At 38.8% G+C, this 22824-nt stretch overlaps 1 pseudogene; it reads right to left on the bottom strand.

The window, feature by feature from the left end:
* Positions 1-17325: 17325 nt before the first annotated feature.
* On the bottom strand, positions 17326-20256 carry LOC105756332 (uncharacterized; annotated as a pseudogene).
* Between the last annotated feature and the right edge of the window lie 2568 nt (positions 20257-22824).

Below are 22824 nucleotides of genomic sequence, written 5' to 3'. Positions count from 1 at the left end.
GGTATAGAAGGGAAATTTCTCAACATAATAAAGGGCATCTATGCAAAATCGACAGCCAACATCATTCTTAATGGAGAGAGGCTGAAAACATTGCCCTTGAGAACAGGAACAAGACAAGGATGACCTTTATAACCACTCCTATTTAACATTGTGCTGGAAGTCCTAGCTAGAGCAATAAGGCAAGAAAAAGAAATAAAAAGCATCCAAATTGGTAATGAAGAAGTTAAACTGTTCCTGTTTGCAGACGATATGCTACTATACATAGAAAACCCTAAAGACTCCACAAGAAAACTACTATAACTAAGAGAAAGAGTCATCAGAGTAGCAGGATAGAAGATAAACACAAAAATCAGTTGGATTCCTATACCCCAATAAAGAGAATGATGAAAAGGAAATCACGAAAACATTACCGTTTATAATAGCCCCTAAAAAAATAAAATACTGAGGAATAAATCTAACCAGGGATGTAAAAGACCTATACAAAGAAAACTACAAAACACTGCTGCAAGAAACCCAAGGGGATCTACATAAATGGAAAAACATACCATGCTCGTGGATAGGTAGACTCAACATTGTGAAATTGACAATTATACCCAAAGCAATTTACAAATACAATGCAATCCCGATCCAAATACCAGCAACAATCTTTAAAGAGATAGAAAAACTAATCTTTAACTTCATATGGAAAGGGAAGAAGCCCCGGATAAGTAAAGCTCTATTGAAGAAGCATACAGTAGGAGGACTCACACTACCTGACCTCAGAACCTACTATACAGCTATGGTAGTCAAAACAGCTGGTACTGGTACAACGACAGGTACATTGACCAATGGAACAGAATTGAGAACCCAGTTGTAAATCCATCCACCAACAGTCACCTGATCTTCAACAAGTTCCCAAAGTCCATCAAATGGAGAAAAGAGAGTCTTTTTAACAAATGGTGCTGGCAAAACTGGATGTCCACCTGCAAAAAAATGAAACAGGACCCATACCTCACACCATATGCAAAAACTAATTCAAAATGTATCAAAGACCTAAATATAAAGCCCAAAACTATAAAGTTCATAGAATTAATAATAGGATCAAAGTTAGAGTTCCTAATGCACGGCATTAACAGGCTACAAACCATAACCGACAACACACAAACTCCAGAAGATAAGCTAGATAACTGGGATCTTCTAAAAATTAAACACTTATGCTCATCAAAAGACTTCGCCAAAAGAGTAAAAAGAGAACCTACAGACTGGGAAAAAATTTGGGGGCATTATAAGTCAGACAAAGGTCTAATCTGTAAAATCTGTAAGAAAATCCAACATCTCTACAACAAAAAGACAAATAATCCAATTGAAAAATGGGCAAAGGAAATGAACAGACACTTCACCAAAGAAGACATTCAAGCGGTCAACAGACACATGAGGAAATGCTGGTGATCACTAGCCATTAGACAAATGCAAATTAAAATGACAATGAGATACCATCTCACCTGGCATTACTGGCACGAATCAAAACAACTGGAAATAACAAATGTTGGAGAGGCTGTGGGGAGATCGGGACTCTTATGCACTGCTGATGGGAATGCAAAATGATACAGCTCTTTTGGAAAATGATATGGTGCTTCCTTAGAAAGCTAGAAATAGAAATACCATATGATCCAGCAATCCCACTCCTAGGAATGTATCCTAGAGAAGTTAGAGCCATCACACGAATAGACATACGCACACTCATGTTCATTGCAGCATTTTTCACAATAGCAAAAAGATGGAAACAACCCAGATGCCCATCAACAGATGAATGGATAAACAAACTATGGTACATACACACAATGGAGTACTATGCAACTAGAAAGAACAATGATGAATTTGTGAAGCCTCTCATAACATGGATGAAACTGGAGGACTTTATGCTGAGTGAAATAAGTCAATCACAAAAGGACAAATATTATACGAGACCTCTACTGTAAAAACTCACGTAAAAGTTTACACACAAAAAGAAACTATATCTGTTGGTTACGAGGGATGGGAGGGGTGGGGGGAAATACTATATAGACAATAGATAAGTGGTAACTTTGGTGCAGGGTAAGACAGTACACAATACTGGGGAAGCCAGCACAACTTGTACAAGGAAAGGTCATGGAAGCTCCATAGACACATCCAAACTCCCTGAGGGACTGAATTGCTGGGCAGAGGGCTGTGGGGACCATGGTCTCAGGGAACATCTAGCTCAATTGGCATGACACAGTTTATAAAGAAAATGTTCTACATTCTACCTTGGTGAGTAGCGTCTGGGGTCTTAAAAGCCTGTGAGCAGCCATCTAAGATACTCTGCTGGTCTCATCCCTTCTGGAGCAAGGGAGAATGAAGAGAACAAGATACAAGGAAAAGATTAGTCCAAAGGACTAATGGACCACAACTACCACGGCCTCCACCAGATGGAGTCCAGTACAACTAGATGGTGCCTGGCTACCACCACTGACTGCTCTGACAGGGATCATAATAGAGGGTCCCAGACAGAGCTGCAGAAATATTCAGAACAAAATTCTAACTCACAAAACAAGACCAGACTTACAGGCCTGACAGAGACTGGAGAAACCCCGAGAGTGTGGCCCTCAGACACCTTTTCAGCTCAGTAATGAAGTCACTCCTGAGGTTCACCTTTCATCCAAAGATTAGACAGTCCCATAAAATAAAATGAGACTAATGGGACACAACAGCCCAGGGACAAGGACTAGAAGGCAGGAAGGGACAGGAAAGCTGGTAATAGGGAACCCAAGGTTGAGAAGGGACAGTATTTACATGTCATGGGGTTGTTAACCATTGTTATAAAACAATATGTGTACTATTTGTTTAATGAAAAACTATTTGTGCTGTAAACCTTCATATAAAGTATGATTTTAAAAAAAGGAGAAAAAAAAACTCCACTTACAACAATTCGTAAGACTACTAAGAAAAAAGAAAAACAAAGCAGCAAAAATATTGGAGAACTGAAGAACACTGTCAGCCAACATGATATACTTGATATTTATAGAACACTTCACCCAACATCAGAGTACACATTCTTTTCAAGTGCCCATGTAATGTTCACCAAGATAGACAATATCCTGAATCATTAGCAAAACTCAAAAAAATTAAAATATTGAAATCACACAGAGCATGTTCTCTGATCATAATGGAATCAAACTAAAAATAAACAAAAAGATGACAGGAAAATCTTCAAACATTTAGAAATGAACCACGACATTTCTAAATAATTCATGGGTCAAAGAGGAAGTTTAAAAGAAATTTTGAAAATACATTGAACTGAATAAAATGAAAATGCATCAAAATATGTGGGACGCAGCTAAAGCAATGCTGATTGTAATATTTATAGCACTAAATTCTAACATGAGGAAAGAGAAAATATGTCAATTTAATAATCTAAGTTTCTCCCTCAAGAAACTAGAAAAAGAAGAGCAAAATAAATGTGAAGCCAGCAGAAAGAGAAAATAGTGAAGAGAAGAACAGAAATCAATGAAATTAAAAACAGAAATATAATAAAGAAGATCAATGAAAGAAAGTGCTGGTTCTTTGAAAACAAAATACAGTGCATAAAACTCTAGCAAGACTGACAAAAAGAGAGAAGACACAAATCACCAGTACCAGGATTAAAACATGGGGTATCACTATAGATCACAAAGTCATCAGAAGTATTATAAAGAAATACTATAAACAATTCTACATAGATAAATTCAACAACTTTGAGGAAATAGAACAATTCCTCAAAAATAAAAAGCTGCCAAAATTCAATCAAAATGAAATAGAATGCATGAATAATCCTACAACCACTAAATACTTTGAATTTGTAATTAAAGTTTCCCTTAAAAGAAATCCCTAGGCTCAAATGGCTTCTCTGGAGTATTTTACCAAACATTTAAAGAATAATTAACATCAAATTTACACCATCTACCAAAAAATAGAAGAGGGGGGAACACTTTCCAATGAATTTCATGAGTTCAGTACTACCCTGATATCAAAATCAGAGAAAGACAGTGCACACAAGAAAACTATAGACCAAGATCTCTCATGAACTTAGATGAAAAATTTTCTGTAAAATATTAACCAAACAATCCCAGCAATGCATAAAAAGAATAATATACTATGCACAAGTGGGATTTGTTCCAGGTATGGAAGGCTGGTTCATCTTTGAAAAACCAATCAATAAAATACACAATATCATCAGGTTAAATAAGAAAAATCATATGATCATATCATTTGGTGCAGAAAAAGCATTTGACAACATTCAACACCCATTATTATGAAAACTGTTAGCAATCTTGAAACATAGGGGAACTTACTCAAATTGATAAAGTACATCTAAAAAAATCTACAGTTAACATTATAGTTAATGGTGAAAGACAATGCTTTCCTCTAAAACTGGAAGACAAGGTTATTATTCTTATTCAACATAATGCTGGGAATTCTAGCAAGCTGAAGTAAGGCATGAAGAGGAAATAAAAAGCATAGAGATTGGAAAGGAAAAAAATAAAACCATCCCTATTTGCAGATGACACGGATGTCTACATAGAAAACCCCAAGAAATCTACAAAATTAATCTCCTATAATTAATAAGTGAAGTCAGCAAGGTTGTAGGTTACAATAAGAATGATTGTATATCTATATGCTAACAATGAATACTTGAACACAAAAGTGAACCTCAACCTAAATCTCGCATCTTATGCAAAAATTAACTCAAAATGGACCACTAACTGAAAGTTAAACTTAAACTATAAAACTTTTAGTAAAAAATGTACAAGAATATCATTGGGATCTAGGGATAGGCAAAAATGTCTTAGAAAAATTAAATTACATCAAAATTATTTTTTTTGCAAAAGACCTTTCTAATACTGTGAGAAAATATTTTCAAGCCACATATTTGAAAAATGATTCATATCTAGAATATATAAAGATTTCTCAACACTCAACAGTAAAAAGCAAACAACTCAATTAGAAAATAGTCAAAAGACATGAATACACATTTCACTGAAGAGGATATACAGATGTCAAGTAAGCACATGAAAAGAAGTTCAAAATTATTAGCCACTGGGTAAATGCAAATTAAAACCACAATGAAACATTGATGCACACCTATTAGAATGGCTAAAATAAAAAAATGGTTACTACACCAAATGATGATGAAGATGCATAGAAACTAGGTCACTCCTCATAACTTGCTGAGGGGAATGTAAAGTGGTGCAGCTACTCTGGAAACAGTTTGACAATTTCTTAAAACACTAAACATGAAACTACCATACAGCCCAGCATTTGTACTCCTGGGCATTTATCCCAGATAAATGAAAACTTATGTCCACACAAAAACCTGTACATAAATGACTGTAGTAGTTTTATTTGTAATAGCCAAAAACTGTATACAGCCAGATGCTTTTCAATGTGTAAATGGTTAAGCAAACTCTAGTACATCCATACCATGGGATATTATTGTTTGGATGCCCTCGAGTCGAGTCTAACTCATAGTGACCCCATGTGACGGAGTAGAACTGCCCTATAGGGTTTCCTAGGCTGTAATCTTTATGAGAGCAGATGGCCAGGTCTTTTTCCTGGGTTCGAACCACTAACTTTTCAGTTAGCAGCAGAGCACTTAACTGTTGTAGCACCAAAGCTCCTTTTACCATGGGATACTGCTCAACAACAACAAAAAGGAACAAATTATTGATACATGCAACAACCTGAATAGATCTCAAGGAAATTATACTGAGTGAAAAAAGCTAATCTAAAAACTTTACATACTTTATGATTCCATTTTATAACATTCTTGAAAGAAGAATGCTATAGAGATGGAGACAAGATTGGTGGTTGCAAGAGATTAGGGATTGGGGGAAGGATGGGAAGGTTAGTGTGGTTGTAAAGTGGTAGCATAAGGTTGCCTTGTGGTGATAGAACAGTTCTATATCTTGACTGTGGTGGTAGTTACACACAGCTACACATGTGATTCAATTGCATAGAATTACACACACACACACGTGTGTGTGTTTAACTTGTGAAATCTGAATAAACTGTGGATTATACCTATATCAATTTCATGGTTTTAGCATTGTACTACAGTTATGAAAGACGTCAAATCTGGGGGAAGTAGGGTAAAGGGTGTGCAGGGCTTCCCTATATCTTTCTTTGCAACTCTCTGTGAATCTGTAATTATTAAAAAACAAAGTTAAAAATATATAGAGCTTAAATACAAAATAGCTATGATAAAAAGGGTAAGAGAATGTTGAACAAATTTACAGTGTTCTATGATCCTACTGAGGAGCCTTGATGGCACGACGGTTAAGACGTTAGCTGCTAACCTAAAGGTCAGCAGTTTGAAACCACCAACCGTTCCACAGGAGAAAAGACCTGGAGATCTGCTCTCATAAAGATTACAGCCTAGAAAACCCTATGGGGCAGTTCTATTCTGTCATATAGGGTCTTATGAGTTTAAATCAACTTGACAGCCACAACAACAACAGCATGGTCCTGCTATTGTTTAAGAAGAGTTAAGAGTATTAATTCATACTAGACCACAATAAGTCAAGTGCATATATATTATTTTCTAGGGCAGAGACTGGCAAACTATGGTCCCTGGGCCAATCACCAGGTGTTTTGTTTATTGTTTTACCTTATTGTTATAAACTATATATAAAAAAATTTTGCCATTTTAACCATTTTTAAGTTTACAAGTCAGTGACATTCATCACATTCACCATGTTGTATAACCATCACCACTGTACATTTTCAAAAGTTTTTCATAACCCCAAACAGAAAGTTAATATCCCTTAAGCAATAGCTTTCAATCCCCCTCCTTCTGGTTCCTGGTAATCACTAATAAACTTTTGGCTCTGTGCAATTGCCTTTTCTAGATACTTCATATAAGTGGATCATATAATATTTGTCCTTTTATGTCTGACACTTCGTTCAGCATGTTTTCAGGCTTCATCCATGTTGTAGTATGTATTAGAACTTAATTTCTCTTTATGGTTGAATACTATTCCATTATATGTATATGCCACATTTTATTCTATTCCATTGGTCTGTAGGTCTGTCATTATACCAGTAACACACTGTTTGATTACTATATAGTACATTTTAAAATTGAGAAGTGTAAGTCCTCCTAACATGTTCTTCTTTTTTAAGATTGTCTTAGTTACTCAGGGCCCCTTGCTTTTCCATATAAATTTGAGGAATGGCTTTTTCACTGCTGAAAAGAAGGCTGTTGTAATTTTAATAGAAATTGTGTTGAATCTATACATTGCTTTGTGTAGTACACTCACTCCTCACTTAATGACATACTTAGGTTCCAAAGACAGGTGAAAATTGGTGTTATGTGAAAATGGAGGATGACCATATCAAATTGCAAAATGGAGGATGACTACATCATTACATAACTGCCAAATTACATCATTCATAACTGTAAAACCACTGAGAATCATGGCCCAGTCAAGTTGGCACATAACCTTAACCACCACAGCCAGCGTTACTCTTGCCTTGCACCTCAGCATTTGTTACTGCCATACGTACGTTAATGCACAAAATAGACTCCACTTCCTGCTTGAGTCTCAGACTTTGGGACTGTTCTCCACTCATGTGATCGGTTACCTACTAAGCTGTAGTCACAAGGTACGAAATGATACCAAAAGTAAAAAGAGGCTACTTTTCTCTCTTATTTTGAAGTACGTGAACATTTTTGTTTCTAGTCTCTGAAGAATTTTGTTTCTTTACTTTCAGGTCAATTACATGGTAAAGGAAAAAAAATAAAGAACATTTTCCTTTCTTTTATGGCATACCCAAAATACTGGAAAATATTATTTTACTTGTTTCATTTTTACGTTAGGCCACACTGTATTGGTCAGTCCTCTGTTACAAACGATAGGAAATCAACCGAAACTGCCTTTAAAAATTAGAGACAAAAGTCTGTATCTAGTTAACAGCATTGTACTGAACATAAAGTCCCATGTACCCTTCACCCAGCTTCCTCAAATGGTGACATCTTATATAATTATTCTACGATATCAAAATATAGTGAATTGGCATGTTCTATTGTTGTTAGGTGTTGTCGAGTTGGTTCCGACTCATAGCAACCCTATGTACAACAGAACAAAACACTGCCCTGAACTGCGTCATACTCATAATTGTTGTTATGCTTGAGCCCATTGTTGCAGCCACTGTGTCAATCCATCTCTTTGAGAGTCTTCCTGTTTTTCGCTGACGCTCTATTTTATCAAGCATGATATCTGTCATGGATTGAATTGTGTCCCCCCAAAATATGTGTCAATTTCATTAGGCCATGATTCCCAGTACTGTGTGTTTGTCCTCCATTTTGTGATTGATATAATTTTCCTATGTGTTGTAAATCCTAATCTCTGCCTGTGGTTAATGAGGCAAGATTAGACTGTGTTAAAGAGGATTAGGATGGGATGTAACACCCTTGCTCAGGTCACATCCCTGGTCCAATGTAAAGGGAGATTCCCCGGGGTGTGGAATGCACCACCTTTTATTTTAGAAGAGATAAAAAGAAAGGGAAGTGAGCAGAGAGTTGGGGACCTCATACCACCAAGAAAGCAGTGCCAGGAGCAGAGTGGGTCCTTTGGAACCAGAGTTCCTCCATGTAGAAGCTCCTAGTCCACGGTAAGACTGATGACAAGGACCTTATTCCTGAGCCGACAAAGAGAGAAAGCCTTCCCCTGGAGCTGACGCCCAGAATTTGGACTTTTAGCCTACTAGACTGTGAGAGAATAAAGTCATCCAGTCGTGATATTCCTGTTACAGCAGCAGTAGATGATGACTAAGACAATGTCCTTCTCCAGGGACTGATTTCCCATGATAACATGGCCAAAGTATGTGAGATGTAGTCTCGCCGTCCTGGTTTCTAAAGAGCATTCTGGTTGTGCTTCTTCCAAGGCAGAATTGTTCGTTCTTATGGCAGTCCATGGTATGTTCAATACTCTTAGCCAACACAATTCAAAGGCGTCAATTCTTCTTCGATCTTCCTTATTCATTGTCCAGTCTTCACATGCATATGAGGCGATTGAAAACACCATGGCTTGGGTAAAGCACACCTTAGTCTTCAAGGTGACATCTTTGCTTTTTAACACTTTAAAGAGGTCTTTTGTAGCATATTTGCCTAATGCAATGCATCTTTTGATTTCTTGACTGCTGCTTCCATGGGTGTTGATTGTGGATCCAAGTAAAATGAAATCTTTGACAACTTCAGTCTTTTCTCCATTTCTCTTTATGTTGCTTATTGGTCCAATTGTGAGGATTTTTGTTTTCTTTATGTTGAGGTGTAATCCATACTGAAGGCTGTAGTCTTTGATTTTCATCAGTAAGTGCTTCAAGTCCTCTTCACTTTCAGCAAACAAGGTTGTATCCATCTGCTTATCGCAGGTTGTTAATGAGTCTTCCTCCAATCTTGATGCCCCATTTTTCATATAGTCCAGCTTCTCAGATTATTTGCTCAGCATACAGATTGAGTGGGTATGGTGAAAGAGTACAACCATGACACACACCTTTCCCGACTTTAAACCCTACAGTATTCCCTTTTCCTGTTCAAATGACTGCCTTTTGATTTGAGTACAGGTTCCTCATGAGCACAATTAAGTGTTCTGGAATTTCCATTCTTCTCAATGTTATTCACAATTTGTTATGCTCCGCACAATCGAATGCTTTTGAATAGTCAATAAAACACAGGTAAACATCTTTCTGGTATTCTCTGCTTTCAGCCAGGATTCATCTGACATCAGCAATGATATCCCTTGTTTTACGTCCTGTTCTGAATCTGTTTTACGTCTTGTTCTGGATCTGGCTTGAATTTCTGTCAGTTCCCTGTCGATGTACTGCTACAGCTGCTTTTGAATGATCTTCAGCAAAATTTTACTTGCATTTGATATTAATGATATTGTTCAATAATTCTGAATTCAGTTGGATAACCTTTCTTGGGAATAGGCAAAAATATGGATATCTTCCAGTCGGTTGGCCAGGTAGCTGTCTTCCAAATTTCTTGGCATAGATGAGGGGACACTTCCAGCACTGCATCCATTTGTTGGAACATCTCCATGATTTTCTGTCAGTTCCTGAAGCCTTGTTTTTCACCAGTGCCTTCAGTGCAGCTTGGCCTTCTTCCTTCAGTACCATTGGTTCCTGATCATATGTTATCTCCTGAAATGGTTGAACGTCGACCAATTCTTTTTGGTATAATGACTCTGTGTATTCCTTCCATCTTCTTTTGATGCTTCCTGTGTCATTTAGTATTTTCCCTGTAGAATCCTTCACTATTGCAACTCGAGGCTTGAATTTTTTCTTCAGTTCTTTGAGCTTGAGAAATGCCAAGCATGTTCTTCCCTTTTGGTTTTCTATCTCCAGCTCTTTGCACATGTCACTATAATACTTTACTTTGTCTTCTCAAGCAGCCCTTTGAAATCTTCTGTTCAGTTCTTTTACTTCATCATTTCTTGCTTTTGCTTTAGCTAGTCAATGTTTAAGAGCAAGTTTCAGAGTCTCTTCTGACATTCATTTTAGTCTTTTCTTTCTTTTCTGTCTTTTTGTGTTGTAGAACTGTTTTATAAACTCAGAAAACAATTTTAAATAAAATTATTTGATATTGTAACTTGCCAAAAATGCAATTCAAAAGGAAAATAAAGATTTCAATATACATTACAAAATCTTTTTCTTTAAATTGTTGTTGCTATTAGTCACCTTGTGCAAAATGGAAAGAAACGCTGCCTGCTTCTGTGCCATCCTCTGATAATCACGGATCGGAGCGTCATGATGCACAGGGTTTTCACTGACTGATTTGCAGAAGTAAATCACCAGGACTTTCTTCCTCGTCCATCTTAGTCTGGAAGCTCCTGAAACCTGTTCAGTATCATAGCAATGCTAAAACCTCCACTGACAGATGGGTGGTAGCTGTGCATGAGGTGCATTGGCAGGGAATTGAACTCAGTTCCCCTCATGGAAAGCAAAAATTCTACCACTGAACCACTGATGCCTTGTTGCATACATAGTTCTTCACAATTTGAAGCAATCCAATATCTTTATAGCCTTATTTCATATCACAAAAATCACTTCATTATCCCCAGCCCCGCAAACTCGGTTCCAACTGTACTGAACTTCCTTGAATATACCATCCCCTTTCATATCTTTATGCCTTTGCATTTGTGTACAATGACTTCTCCCATTCCTATGATGCCTGACCAGACACTCCCATAAAGTTATTTCCTCCCTTTTTAGTTCCTCTAAGGCGCCCTGGTGGTGCAGTGATTGAGCGCTTGGCTGCTAACCAAAATGTCAGCAGTTCAAATCCACCAGCAGCTCCTTGGAAATCATGTGAGGCAGTTCTACTCTGTTCTATAAGGTCACTATGAGTCGAAATCCACTCAAAGGCAATGGGTGGGGTTTCAGATTAGTTCTTCCACAGCATTTTCTCCCATGCCTCCTTTATAGTACTTATTATACAGCATTTATTTGATTCTCTCTTGTCCCCTCCCACTACAGTATATGATATCTGAGACAGAGACCTTACTCAGCTCCGAATCTCCAGCAAGTCAGAGTCATAAAATTTTAAATTAATAAACTTTAACCAGAGTCAAAGAGTTCAAGGGATAATGTTTTATCTTTTATTTACAGTTAATAACACATATATGTATATTTTGTTTTGTATTGCCTATAAATATATAAATAGATGAAATTCACCACATTTTCTAAATTATTCACTTCTAATGACAGTTGCACATGTTTACTAACAGAATAAAATACAAAAGCAAGTCCTCTTTTTACCTACTTTTTCTCCCTGAATTTTCATTTCATGGATAGAACACTTACCAGGCTACCTTTTTAATTTTGGTTTTAATTAGTTGGTACTATAATTATCAATTTAGCCATAGGGGTATGTTGGTGTTATCGATATGATAATTAAATATAAAATGACTAGGCAATTAAGGATGTACTAATTGACTTTGCCAAACACCACTATTTACAGCTGATTGGTCAAAACAGTGTGAGCTGTAACTTTAATTACTTAAAACTGGGTTACACTTTTTATTGCTTAACATAATCACTCTTCCTTCACCCTGAAAAAAATAAACTAGTGTATTTTTCATGTTGTTTTAATTTAGAACAAGAAAAACATTGAGGAAAGGTTTTGTATGTTGATTGTTCACATAATAAAATTAAGAGTTAAAGTCAAGAAAAGAAAATGCAACTGCAGATAATAGTTTGTTCAAAATACTAAAATGTGTCTGTCAGTTTGTCGTACAGTGATGGCTGGCATATTGCAGTGATATTGGAAGTTTTGCCACAAGTATTTCAAATACTAGCAAGGTCACCCTTGGTGGGCAGGTTTCAGCACACTTTCCAGACTAAGACAGACTAGGAAAAAGGACATGGCAGTCTACTTCTGAAAAAACTGGCCAGTGAAAATGTTATAAATAGCAGAGGAACATTGTCTGGTGTAGTGCTGGAATATATGCCCCTCAGGTTGGAAGGCACTCAAAATACAAGTGGGGAAGAGCTGAGTCCTTAAATTAGAGTCAACCTCAGTGACATGTATGGAGTCAAGCTTTCAGGACTTCATCTGCTGATGTGGCATGACTCAAAATTAGATGAAACAGCTGCAAACATTCATTAATAACAGGAACGTCGAATGTATGAAGTATGAATATAGAAAAATTCCACATCAAAAATGAAGTGGAATGCATAAACATCAATAGCCTAGGCATTAGTGAGTTGAAATGGACTGATATTGGCCATTTTGAATCAGACAGTCATATGGTCTACTGTGTCAGGAATGATAAATTGAAGAGGAATGGTGTCACGTTCATCATCAAAAAGAACATTTCAAGATCTATCCTGAAGTATAACGCTGTCCTTCTAACCCATATCCATACGCATTAAGGAAGACCTGTTAATACAACTACTATTCAAATTTATTCACTAACTACTAAGGCCAAAGATAAAGAAATTGAAGATTTTTACCAACTTTTGCAGTTTGAAATTGATCATACATGCAATCAAGATGAATTGATAATTACAGATGATTGGAATGTGAAAGTTGGAAACAAAGAAGAAGGATTGGTGTAGCTGGAAAATATGGCCTTGGTGATAGAAATGACACTGGAGACCACGTGATAGAATTTTGCAAGATCAACGACTTCTTCATTGCAAATATCTTTTTTTGAAAACATAAACCATGACTGTACACTTGGACCTCACCAGATGGAATACACAGGAACAAAATTGACTACATCTGTGGAAAGAGACAACGGAAAAGCTCAATATTATCAGTCAGAACAAGGCCAGGGAAGGGCTGTGGAATAGACCATAAATAGCTCATATGCAAGTTCAAGTTGAAGTTGAAGAAAATTAGAACAAGTCAACGAGGGCCAAAGTACAAACTTGAGTATAGCCCACCTGAATTTAAAGGCCATCTCAAGAATAGATTTGACTCATTAATCTCTAATGAATGAAAACCAGACAAGTTGTGGAATGACATCAAGGAATTATACATGAAGAAAGCAAGAGTCATCAAAAAGACAGAAAAGAAAGAAAAGACCAAAATGATGTCAGAGGACACTGTGAAAGTTGATCTGGAATGTACAGTAGCTAAGACAAAAGGAAGAAATGAGGAAGTAAAAGAACTGAACAGAAGATTTCAAAGGGCAGCTCGAGAAGAAAAAGTAAAGTATTATAATGACATGTCAAAGAGCTAGAAATAGAAAACCAAAAGTGAAGAACACGCTGGGCATTCCTCAAGCTGGAAGAAATGAAGAAAAAATCCAAGCCTCGAGTTGTAATATTGAAGGATTATACAAGGAAAATATGAAAAGATGCAGGAATCATCAAAAGAAGATGAAGGGAATACACAGAGTCACTATACCAAAAAAAAAAAATGGTCGATGTTCAACCATTTCAGGAGGTAGCATATGATTAAGAACCGATGATACTGAAGGAAGAGGTGCAAGTTGTAAAGAAGACATAGGCAAAAAACAAAGCTCCAGGAATTGACAGAATACCAATTGAGATGTTTCAACAAACGGATGCAGCATTGGAAGTGCCCACTCATCCATGCGAAGAAATTAGGAAGACAGCTACCTGGACAACTGACTGGAAGAGATCTATATTTGTACCCATTCCAAAGAAAGGTGATCCAACAGAATGTGGAAAATTATCAAACACTATCATTAATATCACACACAAGTAAAATTTTGCAGACGATCATTCAAAAGTGGTTGCAGCAGTACATCAACAGGGAACTGCCAGAAATTCAAGCCGAATTCAGAAGAGAACATGGAACAAGGGATATCACTGCTGATGTCAGATGGATCCTGGCTGAAAGCAGAGAATACCAGAAAGATGTTTACTTGTGTTTTATTGACTATGCAAATGCATTTAACTGTGTGGATGGCAACAAATTACGGATAACATTGCAAAGAATGGGAATTTCAGACTACTTAATTGTGTTTATGAGGAACTTGTACTTAGATCAAGAGGCAGTTACTCAAACAGAACAAGGGGATAATGCATGGTTTACAGTTAAGAAAGGTGTGTGTAAGGGTTGTATCCTTTCACCATACTTATTCAATCTGTATACTGAGCAAATAATCCGAGAAGCTGGACTATATGAAGAAGAACAAGGCACCAAGATTGGAGGAAGATTCATTAACAGCCCGTGCTGTGCAGATGACACAATCTTGCTTGCTGAAACAGAAGAGGACTTGAAGCACTTACTGATGAAGATCAAATACCACAGCCTTCAGTATGGATTACACCTCAATATAAAGAAAACAAAAATATATATGGACCAATAAGCAACATCATGATAAACCGAGAAAATGTTGCAATTTTCAAGGATTTCATTTTACTTGGATCCACAATCAACGGTCTTGGAAGCAGCAGTCAAGAAATCAAAAGATCTATTGCATTGGGCAAATCTGCTGTAAAATAACTCTCTAAAGGATTACAAAGTGAAGATGTCACTTTAAGGACTAAAGTGCCTGTCTTAGGCTGGGTACCCTAGAGAAGCAAAACTAGTAAAGCAAATAAATATATATAGAGAGATTTATATCAACGAAACAGCTCACACAAATGTAGAGGCTGGAACATCCCAAGTCCAAGGATTAGGATAGAGGCTTCTCCCAATTCAGGTAACTGCAGTTGCTGGTGAACTCAAGATCAGCAGGTCGGAGAGCAGGGCTCCACTGACAGGCTGTGAAGATTGACAAATCACAAGGTAGGCAGTTAAGCTGATAGCTCAAGTCCCAGTAACCGGAGGTCAGATGAACAGGAGGCAGCCTCAGGATACAGAGGGAGCAAAAAGCCAGAAAGTATGCTTATATTTGGATCCAGGCCACACCCCCAAGGAAACTCCCTTTCAACTGATTGGCTACTCACAGCATATTCAGTCATGGGAGTGATCACATATAAACACGAGAATCATGGCCCAGCCAAGTTGACACACAATGTTAACCATCACAGTGCCCCTGGCCCAAGTCTTGGTGTTTTCAATTGCCTCATATGCATGTGAAAGCTGGACAATGAATAAGGAAGACCAAAGAAGAATTGATGCCTTTGAATTATGGTGTTGATGAAGAGTATTGAATATACCATGGACTGCCAAAAGAATGAATAAATCTGTCCTGGAAGAAGTACAGCCATAATGCTCATTAGAAGCAAGAATGGAACATACTTTGGACATGTTGTCAGGAAACACCAGTCTCTGGAGAAGGATGTTTTGCTTGTTAAAGTAGAGGGTCAGCGAAAGAGGAAGACGCTCAATGAGATTGACTGACACAGTGGCGGCAAAAATGGGCTCAAGTATAACAGTGATTTTGAAGATGGTGCAAGACCGGGCAGTGTTTCATTCTGTTGTACATAGGGACATTATGAGTCAGAACGGACTCGATTGCAACTAACAACAACAACAAAATGAAAATTGAATGTTTAAATTACCAGTTCACCTAGAGTCTTAGGGTGGGTTCTCTAGAGAAGTAAAACCGGTGAACCATATATATACATATATATATAGAGAGAGAGAGAGAGCAAGAGAGATTTATCTCAAAGAAATGGCTCACACAATTGTAGAGGCAGTCAAGCCCCAAGTCGTGGGTCAGTTGTCAGGCTGGAGGCTGCTCCTGACTCACGTATCCGGAAAGGCTGATGAACTCAAGATTGGCAAGACAGCCAGTATGCTTCTGACTCAACTACCAAGAACCAGAGTTTAAGATGATGATGAGACAGACACAGGATCCAGCAAAAAGCCAGCAAAAGCCAGTGAGCTTTGCCAGAACATCTACATATATTGGATGCTAGCCACACTCCCGAGGAAACTGCCCTTATAACTGGTTGGCTGATCATATCAGATCACATAATGGAGGCGATTACATCAGATCACAACTACCAAACTACATTATTACCTAACTGTTAAACTACATCTTAACTCCCAAACCACTGAGAATCATGACCCAGCCAAGTTGACATGCAACCTTAACCATCACAGTTCACCCATTGTCAACTGGGCACATGTATACATCTCCTTAAACCATACATAATCTTCAAATAAAGACAATTATAAAATCATACTTTCATCTAACATGACACAACTAACACGCATACAACCAAAAACGGATTAGCCCTGTTTACATCTTATATTTTATAAGAGAAGAAAACAAAAATATTTGATGCACACATACAAAGAAGAAATACTTATAACAATTACAGACCTCATTTCTGCAACTGGTCACATGGTCATAGCTGGTATTTAGAATTACCTTCACCCACCACCCGTTCAGTATTCCCCTTGCTCTCAGCAAGCCAATCAGCTGATTGTGATTCTTTGCCTGGTGGGGTAACAAAACCATTCCTGAAGGTTCTGGGTCATTAGTAGTCATGTTGGAATTCAGTTGCTGTAATTTTCCATTGATTTTAATCATGGGGTGTAGTAGTACTAACAGACCCCCTAAGGGATCTCCTGTATTCCAGACATACTCTACTTTACCTCCATTATGCAGCACCAATCTAATTTCCCCTTGGTAGTCAGGAGCCCTGATAGTGCAGTGGTTAAAGTGTTTGTCTGCTCACCAGAAGGTCGGCAGTTCAAATTCACCAGCTGTTCTTTGGAAACCCTATGGGGCAGTTCTACTCTGTCCTATAGGGTTGCTATGAGTTGAAATTGACTCAACAGCAACGGGTTTTTTTGGTGGTTTCAGCCAGGATCAATCACACCAGCCAATATGCTAACTCTCTTCTTTGCCTGTTGATTCAGAGGCAAGAGGAGCCCAAAGTGGCCAGGTGGCATTCTTAACTTTCAGTTCAATAGAATCCGTGTTGTTTCTCCAGGTGGAACATTCTTTCCTTTGGAACTAAGACCTCTAGACCTTCAGAGCATAAGGTTTTGGGAACAGGAAGAAAAACTTTTGTGAGTGGGGCACTAGCGGTAATAATGAGTGGTGCCACTTCCATTTCCACACCTTGATTCCTGGAATCGTGAATCCCGACAATGGCAGAAACAGTACCATGTACTGGGTGTTGGTTTAGAGCATATACAGCTTCCTGGAGAACATTGCACCAACCCTGCAAGGTATTGCCACCTAGCTGTTGCCATAATTGAGTCTTAAGAAGGCCATTCCATCCTTCTATCAAGCCAGCTGATTCAGGATGATGGGGAACATGGAAGACCAGTGAATTCCATGAGCATGGGCCCATTGCTACACTTAATTTTTGTGAAGTGAGTCCTTTGATCTGAGGCAATGCTGTGAGAGATATCATGATAGTAAATAAGGCATTCTGTGAGCCCACGGATGGTAGTTTTGGCAGAAGCATTGTGTGCAGGGAAGACAATTCTATATCCAGAGTAAGTGTCTATCCTAGTGAGAACGAAACACTGCACTTTCCATGATGGAAGCGGCCCAATGAAATCAACCTGCCACCAGATTGCTGGCTGACCAACTTCAGGATTGGTGCCATATTGGGGACTCAGTGTTGGTCTCTGCTGCTGGCAGATTCGGCACTCAGCAGTCCATGTTGCTGAGCCCATGCATAACTTCCATTCCTGCCAGCATGGCCACTTTCTTCATGAGCCCATTGGGCACTGACGGAAGCAGCTAGAGAAACGGGATGACTAGTTTCCACAGAGTGTGTCATCTTATCCACTTGATTGTTAAAATCCTCCTCTGCTGAGGTCACCCTTTGGTGAGAATTCACATGAGACATAAATATCTTCACTTCTTTGATCCATTCAGAGAAGTCTATCCACATACCTCTTCCCCATACCTCCTTGTCACCAATTTTCCAATCATGTTCCTTTCAAGTCCCTGACCATCCAGCCAAACCATTGGCCACAGTCCATGAATCAGTATACAGTCACATATCTGACCATTTATCCTTCCAAGCAAAGTGAACAACCAGGTGCACTGATTAAAGTTCTGCCCATTGGGAAGATTTCCCTTCACTACTGTCCTTCATGGAGTTCCCAGAAAGAGGCTGTATGCTGCCCCTGACAACTTTTGAATGATGCCTGCATATGGCTCAGAGTCATCTGTAAACCAGGCACAAGTTTTTTCTTCCTCAGTCAACTGATAATAAGGAACTCCCCCATGAGGCCATAGGTGCAGACTGGGAGGGCACAGGTAATGTGACAGACTGGACACAATGGTCATCTGTGTCACTTCCTCATGCAACTTACTTTTGCCTGCTCGGGCCTGATATTGTGTATACCACTTCCATTTAATGATGGAATGCTGCTGTGCACATCTGACTTTTTGGCTCTGAGGGGTCAGACAACACTCAATTCATGATGGGCATCTCAGGGTGTATGGTGACTTGGTGGTCCATGGTTAAGCTTTCAGTCTCTAAACTAAGGCCCAGTAAGAAGCCAAAGGCTGTTTTTCAAAAGGAGAGTAGTTATCTGCAGAGGATGGATGGGCTTTGCTCCCAAATCCTAAGGGTCTTCGCTGTGATTCATAAATAGGAGCCTGCCAAAGAACCCGAACAGCATCTCTATCTGCCATTGAGACTTCAAGAACCATTAGATCAGTAGGATCATATTGTCCAAGTGGCAGAGTGGTTTGCACAACAGCTTGAACCTGTTGCAGAGTCTTCTCTTGTTCTGGGCAGCCACTAAAAACTAGCAGCTTTTTAGCCACTTGATAAATAGGCTGGAATAGCACACACAAATAAAGAATATGTTGCCTCCAAAATCCAAAGAGGCCCACTTGATATTGTGCCTCCTTTTTAGTTGTAGGTTGGGCCAGATGTAATAACTTATCCTTCACTTTAGAAGGAATACCTCAGTATGCCCCACAACACTGAACTCCTAGAAATTTCATTGAGGTGGAAGGCACCTGAATTATTATCAGATTAATTTCTCACTCTTCAGCATGAAATTGTTTCACCAATAAGTCTAGAGTCATTGACACTTCTTCCGTACTAGGTCCAGTCAGTATAATGTCATCAATGTAACAGACCAGCATGATGCTTGTGGAAAGGAAAAGTCATCAAGTTCCCTGTGGACTAAATTATAATATAGGTCTGGAGCATTGCTATACCTCTGAGGTAGAACAGTGAAGATGTATTGCTGGCCTTGCCAGCTGAAGACAAACTGCTTCTGGTGTTTCTTCAAAATCGCAATCAATAAAAAGGCATTAGCCAGACCAAAAGCTGCATACCATGTGCCAGGAGATGTACTAATTTGCTTAAGCAATGAAACTACATCTGGAACAGCAGCTGCAATTGGAGTCATCACCTAGATAAGTTTACGATAATCCACTATCATTCTCCAAGATCCGTCTGATTTTTGCACAGGCCAAATAGGCGTGTTGAATGGGGATGTGGTGAGAATTATCATCCCTGCAGCCTTCAAGTCCTTGATGGTGGCAATAATCTCTGCAGTTCCTCAAGTAATCAGTATTGCTTTTGGTTTTCTATTTTCCTAGATAGAGGCAGTTCTAATGGTTTCCTCTTGGCTTTTCCTACCATAATAGCCCTTATTCCACATGTCAGGGATCCAATGTGGGGGTTCTTCCAGTTGCTAAGATTATCCATTCCAATTATGCATTCTTGAACTGGGGAAATCACTACAGGATAGGTTTGGGGACCCACTGGACACACTGTGAGAAGAATCTGAGACAAGACTCAAGTAATAATCTGACCTCCATATGCCCCCACTCTGATGGGTGGGCCACAGTGACATTTTGGATCTCTTGTAATTAGTGTCAGTTCAAAGCCAGTGTCCAGTGTTACCATAAAATCTGATTATTTCCTTTTCCCCAGTGAACAGTCACTCTTGTAAAAGGCTGTAGATCACATTGGGGAAGGCTGGGAGAAAGGTAAGCACTGTAAAATTTGACACTGAAGTGGGATTCTTCCTCAAGGGGACCTAACCTCCCCTTCATTGAAGGGATCATGGGTTTGTAAACTGGGTCAAGTCTGGGAATTGATTGATGGACTGTGACTATCTATCCTGGTGATTCAAGTTAGACTGCCGTTCACTTGACCTAGAATTATTCTGCTTGTACAAATCACATAAATAGTTAGTAGATTCCCCATCTATTTTACTCCTAGGGAAACCATGACTAGCCAATGCCATGAGTCCATATGAATCAGACTATTCTGATTACTGTTTTGACTCCCTTGTCCTTTACGGTTACCATGTCCACCTTGTCTTTGTCAATTGAGTACTGCCACTTGGCCCCTACCATCATGGGCTCCAAGCAGACCCATTGTAGTTAGGTGTCTTAATTCATTTAGGGCAGTTCCCACTGTCAAATCTGACTTACATTAAATAGCTATCACAGCAGTCTTGAAGGATTTTTGGTCTCCTTTCACAAATTTGTTCTTTACTGTAGTAGTAAAAAGTACGTCCTCTGGACAATCCATGTGTGGGTCTGTTGGTCTAAACTGATAAATCCACTCTAACATGCCAATTTCCCTAAACCTTTGGATACCTTCTTCTACAGTATACCAAGGCAGATCTACCACTTCAATGTGATTTAGTGTAGGCCACCACATAATCCATGCTTCAGTGAACCAACCAAATAAACTATTAGATCCTTTTCTAACCTTGTAAGCTAAAACATTGAACAAAGAATCTGTGCTTAGTGGGCCCATCTCAATAAACTCAGACTGATTCAACTTTATGTTCCTTACACCATTATCCCACACCCTTAATAGCCATTCCCACACATATTCCCCAGGTTTCTGTTTGTACATATTAGAAAAATCAAGCAGTTATTTTGGAGTGTAGCATACCTCCTCTTGGGTCACAATTTGTACTTCACTTTTTGGGGCTCTCTGGGACTTAAGTCTAGTTATAGGTCTAGAAGCAAAAATGGGTGGCGTGAATGTGTTCTGAGAAAATTCAGCAATGTCCTGTAAGGCATCTGCCTCAGGCGATGCCCCAGGCAATTACTCAGACACCTCTCCAGGTGGTGACTCAGAGGCCACCACAGGTGATATCACAAAGGCTATTCATACACAGCTGGGTTAATCTCATCAGATGTGGGTATAGGGGCTAATAGTTTTACTGGGGAGGGTGGCTTAACATAAAAAGATGGAGTAGTCTCTTCAGATGGGAGTGAGAGAGCTGGTTCTGTTGGCAGGAGTGATTCAAAGGAATTTAGGGGCTAAGTGTCTCCAGGTTCCTGATTATCTGCCCATATATCCCCATGCCAAGTTTCAGGATCCCATTTCTTCCCATTCAGTGCCCTCACTTTAACTTCAGACACCATTCAAGGTTGGGAATTCAATTCAGCCACTCTTATGATGAGACTCTGGGTTTAGTTTTTGGTAATATCAGCTCATTACTACAAGAAAGAAGGCTTTCTTTCATGGCAAAAATGGCAACTTGAGATTGTTTATGCAGCACTTAAGCTGTGACTATGAAGCCCTGAGCTCATTTCTTTCTTTCACCACTTTGTCTAGCAAAAGTAGGATCAACCATCCAGTTGCCTTATACTTGTCATTCTGATAAAATTGTAGAAAAGTATCAAACATGCAATCACCCAGAGCCTTACCTCTCACCAATACTTGATCTATTGGTGGTGCTAATTTGCATGTTTATATTGCCACCACATGCCATGGATTAGCAATGCCCTCTTTCCTACTGGAATCAGATTCATTAACATCTTTAACACTAACCAGACTTAAGAACTGATTCAGAAAACTCATTGTTAACAATCTTGTTTCTCTAAAACCACACTCAGTACGAAATGTCTTAGGCTGGGTTCTCTAGAGAAGCAAAACCAGTGAAGTATATACAGATAGATAGATAGATACAGATTTATCTCAAAGAAATGGCTCACATGATTGTAGAGGCTCGCAAGCCCTGAGTCTGTGTGTCAGGCGTCAGGCTGGAGGCTTCTTCTGACTCACGTAGCTGCAAGGGCTGACAAACCCAAGATCGGCAGGTCAGACAGCAAGCTTCTGGCTCAGCTCCCAAGAATTAGAAGTAAGATGATGATGAGCCGGATGCAGGATCCAGAGCCAGCAAAACCAGTGAGCTTTGCCAATATATGTCCATATATATTGGAAGCAAGCCACAACTCTGAGGTAACTCCTCTTACAACTGATTGGCTGATCACATCAGATCACATAATGAAAGTGGTTACATCAGATCACAACTGCCAAACTAAATTATTACATAACTGGTGAACTATATCATAACTTCCAAACCTCTGAGAATCATGACCCAGGCAAGTTGGCACACAACCTTAACTATCACACCTAAGAATTAAAATGTTTTATTAGTCATCTTTTTTAATAAAAGCTTTTTTAGAAATATTATGAGTTGTATATCTCTTCTTTTTACTGCTT

The sequence above is a fragment of the Trichechus manatus genome, unplaced genomic scaffold (assembly GCF_000243295.1).
Source record: "Trichechus manatus latirostris isolate Lorelei unplaced genomic scaffold, TriManLat1.0 scaffold00051, whole genome shotgun sequence".
NCBI classification, from domain to species: domain Eukaryota; kingdom Metazoa; phylum Chordata; class Mammalia; order Sirenia; family Trichechidae; genus Trichechus; species Trichechus manatus.
The sequence above is the reverse complement of the archived record's forward strand: the minus strand, read 5'-3'. Positions and strand labels throughout refer to the sequence as shown.